The following is a 14,098-nucleotide window of genomic DNA, read 5'->3' as shown; positions in this document are numbered from 1 at the left end:
GGCAAGACCGCTTTGCATTTTCCTTGCCTTTTGCTTTCCTTCTTCCTCCCCCTTCCCACCTCAAACATTTGTGCTATTTTGAGACATCCTGCCCTTGCCTGGAGGCCAATCTCAGCACTTAATACACCCAGTCTACCACAAATTCAACGTGTACTGTATACTTAGAGAGGCAAAGAGAATGTTAAACTACATGCAATATAGGAAGCTTTCCATTAAAATATTCTTTGGGGTTCTTTCCTCAAAAATTGTACAGCTCACTCATCTCTCCTTCATTTTCTCTTCAGTCTCTTTTTTTTTTTTCTTTTTTCTGTTATTTTTCTTTTCTTTTTTTTTTTTTTAAGACAGAGTCTAGCTCTGTTGCCCAGGCTGGAGTGCGGTGACACGATCTCGGCTTACAGCAACTTCTACCTCCCTGATTCAACCGATTCTCCTGCCTCAGCCTCCAGAGTAGCTGAGATTACAAGCATCTGCCAACATGCCCAGCTAATTTTTGTATTTTTAGTAGAGACAGGCTTTCACCATGTTGGTCAGGCTGGCCTCGAGCTCCTGATCTCAGATGATCCGCCCACCTCGACCTCCCAAAGTAATCTCCCAAAGTGCTGGGATTACAGGCGTTAGCCACCTAGCCCGGCCCTCTTCGGTCTTCTCCTTGTAAAATTATCTTTCAAATATCTCCTCATTTTGGGTTGGGCAGAGCAATTTGGTCTTCTCTCTGCCTTTTAATTCTCCTCACAGCCAATCACTCTGCTTAATTCAACAAAGGCCCTCTAGGGAGATGAGTACACAAAGAATTTACTTTTTTTAGACAGGAAGTCAGGTATTGCCAGTACATCATTTTAATACATTTTTCCCTCTGACACACAGGCATAAAACAATAAATTCCAAGCAGGCCAGAAGTAGAGGGAAGAAAAAGCTTTGTCAGGGTGAAGGAAGTATGGGGTCCAGGTAGGCACAAGTTCACAGTGATATTTGGTGAAGGGAAAGCAGATCACGGCACATGGATCTTGTTCTCTGATCTGCCCTGTGAAGTCGGGCAGACAGTCACTCTACATAAATCAGTTCAGAATGCGGCCAAATCACCTGGCAAGAGGAGGCCAGGAGCTAGACAGACACTGAGCACAGGCAAGAGGAAAGCAGCTTAATAGGTAATAAACCAAGTTCTAAGACAGGGCACCCCGGAAATTTACAGCCAGGATCAGAACCGATCCCAGTGGCAGCGTCCAATTCCCATCTCTTAAGTGGACAGACAAACCAACCTGCCTAGAGTCGAGAGCTGAGAAATCAGGAACCAAGCAGTTCTTTGTTTGTTCGTTTTTTGAGATGGAGTTTCATTCTGTCACCCAGACTGGAGTGCAGTGGTGCGATCTCTGAGCACTGCAACCTCCACCTCCCAGGTTCAAACAGTTCTCCTGCCTCAACCTCCTGAGTAGCTGGGATTACAGGTGTGTACCACCACACCCAGTTAATTTTTGTAATTTTAGTACAGATGGGGTTTCACCATGTTGGCCAGGCTGGTCTGGAACTCCTGACCTCAGTGATCTACCCACCTCAGCCTCCCACAGGGCTGGGATTACAGGCCTGAACCACCACACCCAACCATTTTTTTTTTTTTTTTAAACAGGGTCTGGCTCTATTGCCCAGGCTGGAGTACAGTGGCACAATCTCGGCTCTCTGCAACCTTCATCTCCCAGGCTCAAGCAATCCTCTCACCTTAGCCTCCTGAGTAGCTGGGACTACAGGTGTGCACCACCGCACCCCGCTAATTTTTATATTTTTTGTAGAGACGGGGTTTCACCATGTTGCCCAGACTGGTCTCGAACTTGTAAGCTCAAGCAATCCACCCACCTCAGCCTCTCCAAGTGCTGGGATTACAGGAATGAGCCACTGTGCCCAGCCAGTTCCCTACTCTTAATATTTTCCTTTCACACTTAAGAATACACTCTCCATATGTGTTAGTTTCCTACTGCTGCTACAACAAATTACTACCAACTCAGTGGCTAGAAACATCATACAATTAATTTAATTTTTTTTGAGGGGGAGGGGACAGGGTCTCCCTCTGTTGCCCAGGTTGGAGTACAGTGATGCCACCATAGCTCACTGCAGCTTTGACCTCCTAGGCTCAAGTGATCCTCCTGCCTCAGCCTCCTGAGCAGCCGGGACTACAGGTGCACACTCTGTTCCTTGCTAATTTCTTATTAGTAGAAATGCGGTCTTGCTGTGTTCCCCAGGCTGGTCTCAAACTCCTGACCTCAAATGATCCACCAGCCTCAGCCTCCCAAAGTGTTGGGATTACAGGCATGAGCTACCATGCCCAGCCATCATCAGTTTAATATCTTGCAGTACTGTGTGCTAGAAGTATAATGTGGGTCTCGGCTAAAGGCAAGGTGTCAGCAAGGCTGCATTTGTTTCTGGAGGCTCTGGGGGAGAATCTTTTTCCTTGCCTCTTCCAGCTTCTGGAGGTTGCTGCATTCCTGGGCTCCTAGCCCCTTTCCTCCACCCTCAAAGCCAGCAACGGCAGGCGGAGCCCTCACGTCACATCACTCTGAACCCCTCTTCTGCTTTCCTCTTCCAAGATTCAGGACCCTTGTGATTACATTGGGTTCACCTGGATAATCCAAGCCACTCTCCCAATCTTATAGTCAGCAAATCAGCAAACAATTCCATTTGCAACCTTAATCTCCCTTTGCCATATAACATACCATATTAATAGGCTCTGGGGATTAGGATGTGTATCTCTTTGGAGAGGGGCATTTTTGTGCCTCCCACAGAGTGACTAGTGCTGTGGAGAAAACAAAGCAGGGACAAGGGAAAGGGAGTGACCACTCTTCCATAGTCATCCATTCCTCTGATCACAGATGGAAAGGCTCTCTGCTTTTGCTTTTAAGGATTTGTTTTGTTAGATTGGGCTCACCTGGATAATCCAAGCCACTCTCCTCATCTCAAGGTGCTTAATATTAATCACACCTGCAAAGACCCTTACGCCATTTAAGGTAACATAGTCACAGGTTTCAGGGATTAGCATATGGACATCTTGAAGGGGACTGTCATTCTGCCTGCCACGCCTTATACGTGATGGAATGTTCTAGGCATCTAGGCTTGTCACTGACTCTGAAATTTCCAACTGGTGCTCTGTCAAAAGCTTGCGTCGAAAACTCAGCTGCTGGACATATTTCAATTCAGTCAGAAAGCACAAGATTTCTCACTATTAGCTTCTTAGACAATAAAATGTGTGCATCTTTTCTCTTGACTTGGACGTGAAGCAGCAATATGCTGCCATCACCACTGTCAAGACACAAGAGTTACATCAGCCCAAGTCATTCCCTGTGCTGCCTCTTTGTAATCAAAACCCTCTCCTAACTCCAGGCCCCTGGCCGCTACTGATCTGGTTTCCATGCCTTTACTTTTGCCTTTCTGAGAAAGGCATATCGATGGAATTATACAGCATGCAGCCTTTTGGATCTGGCTTCTTTTGTGCAGAAAAATGCCTTTGAGATGCATTCACATTGTTGGATGTATCAATAATTCTTAATTTTTCATTGCTAAGTATACTCCATTGTATGGACATCCCATAGTTTATTTATCCATTCAATTATTGAAGGACATTTGAGTTTCCAGGGTTTTTTCACTTTGGTTTTGGTTTGGACTTTTTTTTTTTTTTTTTTGAGACAGGGTCTTGCTCTGTTACCCAGGCTGGAGCACAGTTGCACAATCATGGCTCTCTACAGCCTCAAATTCCTAGGCTCAAGTGATCCTCCTGCCTCGGCCTCCGCCAAGTAACTGGGACTACAGGTGCATGCCACCACACCCAGCTACTTTTTGTATTTTTTGTAGAGACAGGGTTTCACCATGTTTCCCAGGCTGGTCTCAAACTCCTATGGTCAAACGATTTGCCTGCCTCAGCCTCCCAAAGTGCCGGGATACAGGTATGAGCCACCGCACCCAGCCCTGGTTTTTAGTTTTTGGTGATTAGGAATAAAGCTGCAATAAACATTCGTGTGCAGGTGGGTAAACTTAAGTTTTCATTTGCCTTGGGTAAATACCTAATATTACCAGGTCATATGGCAAGTGTATATTTATTTTTATAAAAAGCTGCCAAACCGCTTTCCTAAATGGCTGTATCATTTTGCATTTCAACCATCAATGTTATGAAAATTCCAATTGTTCCACATCCTTGCTAACATTTGGTGTTGTCAGTTTTTTGTTTTGTTTTGGTTTGGTTTGGGTTTTTAGCCATTCTGATAGATGTATGGTATTACCTCATTGTGGTCTTAATTTGCAATGCCCTAATTACTAATGACATTGAGCATATTTGCATGTGCTTATTTGCCATTCATGTATCTTCTCTCATGGAACGTTTGTTCAGAATCATTTGTCCAATTTAAATTGGGTTGTTTTTCCAGGCTGGAGTGCAATGGCATGATCTTGGCTCACTGCAACCTCTGCCTCCCGGGTTCAATCAATTCTCATGCCTCAGCCTCCCAAGTAGCTGGGATTACAGGCACCTGCCACCATGCCCAGCTAATTTTTGTATTTTTAGTAGAAATGGGGTTTTACCATGTTAGCCAGGCTGGTCTCGAACTCCTGACCTCAAGTGATCTGCCTGCTTCAACCTCCCAAAGTGACAACATTACAGGCATGAGCCACTATGCCTGGTCCCGGGTTGTTTGTTTTCTTACTGTTGAGTTTTGAAAGTTCTTATATATATAATATATGTATATATTCTTTATCAGATAGGTGATTTGCAAATATTTTCTCCTAGTTTGTGTTTTGTCTTTCCATTCTTTTTTTCAAACTTTTTGAAAGACTAGTCAAGTGCAGTAGTGAGAAAGAGGGAAACAGTAGAACAAGGAGTTTAATAACTGTGGGGTTTTATTTGTTTATTTGTTTGTCTGTTTTGAAGACAGGGTCTTGCTCTGTCACCCAGGCTGGAGTGCAGTGTCCCATCTTGGCTCACTGCAGCCTCAACATCCCGGGTTCAAGTGATCCTCCCATCTCAGCTCCGCAAGCAGCTAGGACTACAGCCAACCACCATCACGCACAGCTAATTTTTTTCTATTTTTTGTAGAGATGGGGTTTCACTATGTTGCCCAGGCTGGTCTCAAACTCCTGAGCGCAGGCCATCTGCCCGCTTCAGCCTCCCAAAGTGCTGGGATTACAAGTGTGCACATCCGGCTGGGAGTTCAATAACTGTGAACAGTCTATTGATAACTTATTACCTTTGGACCAGCCTAAACATTTTAAATTTTATTTTATTTTATTTTAGAGTCATGGTTTCTCTGTGTCACCCAGGCTGGACTCAAACTCCTGGATTTGAGCAATTCTCTTGCCTCAGCCTCTCGCGTTTCTGGGACTACAGGTGTGCACCACCATCCCCAGTTTAACAGTGTCTTTCACAATCAGGTGCGGTGGCTCACGCCTGTAATCTCAGTACTTTAGGAAGCTGAGGCGAGCAGATCACTTGAGCTCAGGAGTTCCAGATCAGCCTGGGCAACATGGCAAAACCCTGTCTCTATGAAAAATTAAAAGTTAACCGGGCATGGTGGCATGTGCCTGTAGTCCCAGCTACTCAGGAGGCTGAGGTGGGAAGATCACTTGTGCCCGGGAGGTCAGGACTACAGTAAGCTGTGATCGTACAACTGCACTCCAGCCTGGGTGGCAAAGCAAGACCCTGTATCAAAAACACAGTGTCTTTCACAAAGGAAAATCTTTAAATTTTTATGACATCTAATTTATGAGTTTTTTTATTTTATGGATAATGCTTTTGACACCATATCCAAGAACTCTTTCCCTCATCCAAGGCCACAAATAGGTCTATGAGTCATTTTGAGGTGATTTTTGTGAAATGTGCAAGGTACCTGTTGAGGTTCTTTTTAAAAATTTTTTGCATATGGTTGCCATCTGTTCCAACACCATTTATTGAAAAGACTATCCTTCCTACATTGAGTTGGTTTTGTGCTTTTGTCAAAAATCAGTTGACAATACATGGTTGGGTCTGTTTTTGGACTCTGTATTCTGTTCCACTGATACATGTGTCTATCCTTGCAATAAATAATACTCTCTTGATTACTGTAGCTTCGATGAATAGATAACTCTATTTCATTCACCCAAAAGCTCCATCAATCAAGATGTGTCATCTTAAGCAAGTTACATAACCTCTCTTAACCTCAGTTTTCTCCACTATAAAAAGAGGATATTAAAGCTGGAAGGGTGGCTCACGCCTGTAATCCCAGCACTTTGGGAGGCCAAGGCAAGAGGATCACTTGAACTCAAGGAGTTCAAGACAAGCCTGAGCAACATAGTGAGATCCCATCTTTAAAAAAAAAAAAAATTAGCCAGGTGTGGTGGTGCACATCTGTGGTTGCAGCTACACAGGAGGCTAAAGTGGGAGGTCACTTGAGCCCAGGAGGTCGAGGCTGCAGTGGACCATGATTATACCACAGCACTCCAGCCTTGGCAACAGAGAGAGACCTTGTCTCAAAACAGTAACAACAACAAAAACACAACAAACAAAAACGTAAAAGAGATGGGGCAGGGAAAAGATACATGTTGAAAAGTCACCACCTGTGTACATAAACCAGCTTCCTCCATTAGGCATAATATTGACTTGCACTGCTATTAATAAGAGTTAACATTTTGTAGCACTTCCATTAGTCATCATTTTCACATATTGTAATAATAAATTTGTAAAGCGCTTCCAGACACATTATTTCAGTCAATCATGACAACACCTTTGTGAGGTTGTTTTCTTTATAAGCTTAGAGAGGTTAGGCACAGAAATAATGACCCAGCCTACAAGTTGCTCCTGGCCTAGCCGATGGAGGTGTCCCACAGAGGAAGACTGCCTTAGATTTCAGTCAATCAGATCCACACCCGTGCCCACCTCCATCCAGGAGTATATTTTCATCAGAAAAGCAAATGGCCTCTTCTGTGCCTGTACAGTGAGGCTTAAAAGAGAGGCTGGCCAGGCGCGGTGGCTCAAGCCTGTAATCCCAGCACTTTGGGAGGCCGAGACGGGCGGATCACGAGGTCAGGAGATCGAGACCATCCTGGCTAACAGGGTGAAACGCTGTCTCTACTAAAACATACAAAAAACTAGCCAGGCACGGTGGCGGGTGCCTGTACTCCTAGCTACTCGGGAGGCTGAGGCAGGAGAATGGCGTAAACCCAGGAGGCGGAGCTTGCAGTGAGCTGAGATCCGGCCACTGCACTCCAGCCTGGGCGACAGAGCGAGACTCCGTCTCAAACAAAAAAAAAAAGAAAAAGAAAAAGAAAATAGGAACCGAAAAACATATAAATGAGAAAACGTCCATAGGAGGTTTGTTTTTTTAAAAAAAGATGGGGTCTCACTATGTTGCCCAGGTTGGCATCAGTGATTGGGCTCAGGAGATTCTGCATCTCAGCCTCATCAGTAGCTAGGAATACAGGTGTGTGACACTATACTGGGCTCCATAGGAGTTCTTTGATTGCACAAAGAAAATGACCTTTTAATGAGATCCCTTACTCAGTAAAATTAGCAAGCAACACTTGGCTCTTACCTACCTACACCTACCTCCAAAGTAAGCTGGGTCTCCCCTTTCAGGCAAATGATATAGGAAGTGGGAAACCAGCTTAACCAAGATTAACAAACATAAAGTTTTGACCATGGCCGGGAGCGGTGGTTCATGCCTGTAATCCTAGTACTTTGGGAGGCCAAGGCGGGAGGATCACTTGAGCCCAAGAGTTCGAGACCAGGGCAACATGCCAAACCTCATCTCTACAAAAAATACAAAAAATTAGCAGCTGTGGTGTCACATACCTGTAGTCCCAGCTACTCAGGAGGCTGAGGTGAGAGGATCATCTGAGCCCTGGATGTCAAGGCTGCAGTGAGCCGAGATCATACCACTGCACTCCAGCCTGGGTGACAGAGTGAGACCCTGACCAGGGCCTTCTTTTTTTTTTGTTTTTTGAGATGGAGTCTTGCTCTGGAGTGCAGAGGCACAATCTCAGCTCACTGGAACCTCTGCCTCCCAGGTTCAAGCAATTCTCTGCATCAGCCTCCTGAGTAGCTGGGATTACAGGCACCTGCCACCACGCCCGGCTAATTTTTGTATTTTTAGTAGAGATGGGGGTTTCACCATCTTGGCCAGGCTGAACTTGAACTCCTGACCTCGTGATCCACCCGCCTCAGCCTCCCAAAGTGCTGGGATTACAGGCGTGAGCCACCATGCCCGGCTGACCAGGGCCTTCTTATCTACCTTGGAAGAAGGTGGCCTTTGAGAAATGCCTGAATCTATATGGAGGTTAGCAGCAAAGGAGGCTTAGAGGCAAGTTCATTTAAAACTTCTCCCTTGGGCCTTCCATGCTTTTTCTTACCATGAACATCCTTTGTCCTTTGCAAAGGGGCTTCCCAACCCTAAAATGTCTTTTGATAGTTGTAACCTGCCATAAAAAGTGGCTCCTAGTCCTAATAAAGTAGTATCCATTGTTTCTTTTTTTGCCAAAGCAACCTCGTAATTTTGTTCTTTCCAGCTTGCCTCAGGAGAGACTAAGGTGCAGAGAAGTAGAAAGATGTTCTTAGAGCCATTCCGGACATAGCTGGGCCTTTGTTCTTGTTTTTAAAGAAACAATTATTAAAGATATTGTGGTATTATTTTTCAATAAATGGTAAGACATTGCTGGCCAGAAATATTTAATTACCATATGGTCTTTTAATCAGGCAGAAAGTAAAAGGGAATAATTTAGGATTGAGTGTCACACTGAGCCAGCTGGCCTTTTTCCTGTTGAGATTATTTATAAGAATGACAGGACAGCCCAAGACCTGAATTTGAGCCCAGACTCAGCGGCCTCATGTACGTTGAGCTACAGCTCCAAGGCTCAGTTTCCTTATCATTACAGCTACTTCTCAGAATTTGCGTCAGGATTAAAGGAAATAATGTAGATGAGTGGCTTAGCAGACACTGAGTGCTCCACAAATGGTAGCTATTGTTATGTCTTTAACTGTACAGAGAGAACATCTCTCTGCTTATCAGACTGTGTGTCTTGTTTTGTTTTTCTTGTGTGCAGACTGTAGTAAAATGCAACCCAGGAACTTCAGGGAGCTATAACTAAAAACCTAAAATTGGGAATCATTTTTTATACTTTTTCCCACTAGAAACTGTAGACAATCCACATGTTACAATAAAAACTGGGTTGGGGCCGGGCGCAGTGGCTCATTCCTGTAATTCAGTACTTTGGGAGGGCTGAGGCAGTAGTACTGCTTGAGGTCAGGAGTTCAAGACCAGCCTGGACAACACAACAATACCTTGTCTCTACAAAAAAAGAAAAATGTTCTAAATTAGCTGAGTGTGGTGGCACATGCCTGTAGCCTCAGCTACTCAGGAGGCTGAAATGGGAGGATCAGTCGAGCCCAGGAGTTTAAGACGCTAGTGACTCTATGATGGTGCCACTGTCCTCCAGCCAGGGCGATAGAGCAAGCCTCTGTCTCTAAAATGTTTCTTTTTTTTAAGTTAAGTTGGTAGAAAAAGTATGAAAGTTTGCAACAGATAGTCCAGGTTACAACTTGATGTTCAGTCTCTTGCATTCTAGGGTACTTTTTCCAAATGGGGGAGGGAAAGGTAGAGAGATACAATTTTTCTTTTTTCTTGGTAAGAGGTACCAAAAAGTTACAAAAAGGTACAAGGACTTTGAGAGACATAATTAATGGGTTTGTTTTTTTCCCAGGTAACCTCTGCTAAATTCCTGTTTCATCGTGGCTATTTAAATACGTGGTTATTGAGTAATTTGCATTCTGCTATTGTCAAGTGGCCTGAATTTCCAGGTAATACTGAATAGCCTCCTGCCTCAGCCTCCCAAAGTGCTGGAATTACAGGCGTGAGCCACCGTGCCCAGCCCCAACTCAATTTTAATAGTAATATATGGATTGTCTCCAGTTTGTAGTGGGAAAATTATAAAAAAAAGATTCCAAATATTATATTTTGAGGCAAAACCTAGTAAGAATTTTCAGGTAACGCTGGACACATCCCTTTCCATGTGTAGAGGGAAGGCTGAAAGTCACTGCCTGGAGGGACCTTGAAATTTGTCATTGCATTAAGACTTATAATTACCTGTCCAACCAGGTTTGAAAGGAACTTTAGAATTGCCAACCCATTTTTAGGGAAACAGAGAGATTGGGATATTAGGTTCACCTAGTTCAGAGTACAGTCAACTACTGGGGTTCAGATTTTCTTTTTCTTTTTTTTTTTTTTTTTGAGACGGAGTCTCGCTCTGTTGCCCAGGCCGGAGTGCAGTGGTGCAATCTCTGCTCACTGCAAGCTCCGCCTCCCGGGTTTACGCCATTCTCCTGCCTCAGCCTCCCGAGCAGCTGGGACTACAGACGCCTGCCACCTCGCCCGGCTAGTTTTTTGTATTTTTTAGTAGAGATGGGGTTTCACCACCTTAGCCAGGATGGTCTCGATCTCCTGACCTTGTGATCTGCCAGTCTCGGGCTCCCAAAGTGCTGGGATTACAGGCTTGAACCACCGCGCCCGGCCCAGATTTTCTAAAGGTTAGGACAATGCGGAAAAGGAAGGTAAAAATGTTGAATGGGGCAGCTAGGATCTCAGGGCTGAAGCAAGGTAGGGTGTCCATAGAAAGTAAGATCTGAGGGCTGGGTGCAGGGGCTCATGTCTGTAATCCCAGCACTTTGGGAGGCCAAGGCCGGCAGATCACCTGAGGTCAGGAGTTCAAGACCAGCCTGGCCAACATGGTGAAACCCTGTCTCTGCTAAAAACGCAAAAATTACGCCGGGTGTAGTGACTCACGCCTGTAATTCCAGCACTTTGAGAGACTGAGGCAGGTGGATCACGAGGTCAGCAGATCAAGACCATCCTGGCTAACACAGTGAAACCCCATCTCTACTAAAAATACAAAAAATTAGCTGGGCGTGGTGGCACGTGCCTGTAGTCCCAGCTACTCAGGAGACTGAGGCAGAAGAATCGCTTGAACCCAGGAGGTGGAGGTTGCAGTGACATGAGATCACACCACTGCACTGCCACCTGGGCAACAGAGTGAGACTCTGTCTCCAAAAAAAAAAAAAAAAATTAGCCGGACGTGCCAGCGCACACCTGTAGTCCCAGCTACACGGGAGGCTGAGGCTGGAGAACTGCTTGAACCTGGGAGGCAGAGGTTACAGTAAGCCAAGACAGCAACACTGCACTCCAGCCTGGGCGATAGAGTAAGACTCTGTCTCAAAAAAAAAAAAAAAAGTAGGATCTGGTAGGATCTGAGAGATATACTCATGTGAAGATGGAAGGCATAAAGTACCTAAGCTTATAATATTCAGTTATGGCTATAGGATCCATATTTTAAACCATAATCAAGAAAGTACTCAAATTACCTGCAACCTAAAATGAAAGTTCCACTAAGAAAAATAAGGCTGGTCCCACAGTGGCTCCATACAAATCCCAGCACTTTGAGGGAGTGGTGTGGATCAGTGCGGGGAGGTCAGGGGACCATCCTGGCTAACACGGTGAGCCCATCTCTACTAAAATGCAAAAAAAATTCTTGGTGTGGCCTGTAGTCCCAGCTACTCAGGAGGCTGAGGCAGGAGAATGGCGTGAACCCGGGAGGCGGCGGAGCTTGCAGTGAGCCGAGATTGTACCACTGCACTCCAGCCTGGGTGACAGAACAAGACTCCATCTCGAAAAAAAAAAGAAAAAGAAAAAATAGCCATTACTCAGTGTGATTATATGAACATTAAGGTTAATAAAAAAGGTTTTTCTCCTTTTAGAAACTTTAGCATATGAAATTATCTTTGCACGTCACTCTAAGATATATTTTTTAAATAGTGTTTACAGTTGCTATCCAGTAAAGGATACATTTCAAATGTATCTTGATTAGACAGTCACCTGTAACAAAAGTTCCTTTCCTTGAAAATGTTTGCAGGAGTTCAGAAAACATAGTAACTTCACTTTACTGTAGCACTGATAGTCTTTTTCCGTTCCAGCTTTTGCTTGCTTCTTTTTAAGGCACAAAGAACACACATCTTCTCGATCTCCCTGGCTTTCAGGCCACTTGACGATAGCAGAATACAAATTCCTCAGTAACCACATATTTAAATAACCACAGTAAAAATAGGAGTTTAGCAGAGGTGTCCTGGGAAAAAAACAAAATCAGTGACCTGTGCAAGATGTGTATCCTCTCCATTCAGTCTCCCCCTATTATCTGTCCCCACCTGCCAAGCCAACTTTATCTCTTAGTATTCTCCAGAACACCCCTCTCCCCAAATCTGTCCCTTGCAGAGCCACCAATTTTACAGTCAGTTCCTTGCTCAAAAATCCTCAAGGACTTCTGTATCAGTTAAGATTTGCCTTTGGCAGCTAGTAACAGAGCCCAGAAATAATAGTGGCTTAAACAAGATAAAAGTGTACTTTTCTTTTCTGTACAGGAATTCTGGAGATAAGTGGCACAAAGTTGGTGTGGCAGCGCCTATAGTTCCTGTATCTTTCTGCTCCACAATGCACCTTCTATCCTCAGGCACAAAGGATGCCTCCTCAAATTGCAGCCATCTCACACACCTCATAGGCAGCCAAAAGGGGACAGACAGGCAGATGTCAAACTTCTTTTCAAATGCCGTCAGAACCTAACACAGTCCAGCATACTTCATAAGCACTCATTAAATTTCAGATACAAGAATCAATTAATTCTGTGGCACTACTGAGGTAGGGAAATTTATCACTCACAAAACTTTATAGTAAATATCAACAGTATACCCAAGGCACCATGTTAGAAACTATAAAGTATCATTTGAAATTATTAAAATGACACCCTTTTAAGATATGTAGATATGTAAACATCTCCATAATTAACCAGGCACATTGGGATTCATGCTTGTCATCCCAATGATTTGGGAGGCTAAATTGGGAGGACTGCTTGAGCAAAGGAGTTCAAGACCAGCCAGGGCAACATAGTGAGACCCCCATCTCTAAAAATATTTAAAATTAGCCAGGTGTGGTGGCATGCACCTGCAGTCCCAGCTACTCAGGAGGCTGAGGCAGGAGGACTGCTTGAGCCTAAGAGGTCGAGGCTGCCGTGAGCTATGATCATGCCACTGCACTCCAGCCTGGGCAATAGAGCGAGACTCCATGTGTCTTAAAAAAAAAAAAAAAAAAAAAGGACTTGCTTACTCTGGTGAGGAAGGGGAGAGCCTCCCCTCATGTGTAGCAGTGGCAGCATATTCCAGAGTAAAAACATAATAATAAAATAGTGAACACACACATCGTTACAACTTTATGCAGGCTTTGTTGTCAGTTCTTTACATATATTCCATGTTTTTCTCATAGAAACACATTCTTAAGACTGTGAAGAGAGAGGAAAAGCAGGAAACAGAATTAAGGTATGTAGGGTACTTAGTCCAGGGCCTGGCGCATAGTAGGCACTCATTATGCTTGTTACCAACAAAAGGTCTCCAGAGAACATTCGGTCCCCTTCTTCCCGCTAGATAACGACCCTCCACATTCTCAAGCATTCGCTGAACCTCGCTCCACTGTCGTGCAGCCACATTCCCACGGTGGAACAAATCCGTCGGAAGACATCAATAGGAAGTACAGCTCTACTCAGGTAGATAACACCAACCCTGGCCCCTACCCCAGCCTGGATCCTCAGTTGAGGATATGCCCAAGATAAGCGCCCAGCTCCCCACTTCTCACTTTCCATCAGCAGTACTCTTTCTTGAGTGTAGATTTGTTTTATTTTGTTTTACTGGAGAAGGGGAGGAGGAGAGGTGGAGGCAAAACGGGGGAAAGGAAACGAAGATAAGACGCAGGAATTATTTCAGGTCTCAGTTTTGGCAGGGGCTCATGTGTAAAGCTGTTATGTTCGAGAAATATAAAAGACTAATACTTTTCCTAAAGATTGAAACAGAAACACTTGTGATTGGACTGGGAATTACACCTCACTTAGATGAGTTCTCAAAGAACTTGAGTTGATTGCTGAGGAAATGAACAAATAGTGATCGATTTGCTGACAACTGTAAAAGCGTACGGGGCGGATCACAGCCATTATAGCTTCCTGTGGAGTCACTGGCCAACTCTAGGGGTTGTTACACCACTGTAGCCAGCAGAGGTCTCTCTTTTATTAATCT

General features: G+C 44.5%; 1 protein-coding gene across 2 annotated transcripts in view; it reads right to left on the bottom strand.

Annotated features, from left to right (window-relative positions):
- APOLD1 (apolipoprotein L domain containing 1) overlaps positions 1 to 14,098 on the bottom strand; it is a 73,926-nt gene that overhangs the window by 48,367 nt on the left and 11,461 nt on the right. The window contains exon 2 of one of the 2 annotated variants that reach the window (XR_634478.1): positions 11,765 to 12,111. The exons of the other annotated variant lie outside the window; for it this stretch is intronic. The gene's annotated coding sequence lies outside the window, so the exon portion shown is untranslated. Of the gene's footprint in view, positions 1 to 11,764; positions 12,112 to 14,098 lie in introns of those variants that run through there. 2 annotated transcript variants of the gene reach the window in all.

The sequence above is a fragment of the Papio anubis genome, chromosome 9 (genome assembly GCF_008728515.1).
Source record: "Papio anubis isolate 15944 chromosome 9, Panubis1.0, whole genome shotgun sequence".
Lineage (NCBI taxonomy): Eukaryota > Metazoa > Chordata > Mammalia > Primates > Cercopithecidae > Papio > Papio anubis.
The sequence above is the reverse complement of the archived record's forward strand: the minus strand, read 5'-3'. Positions and strand labels throughout refer to the sequence as shown.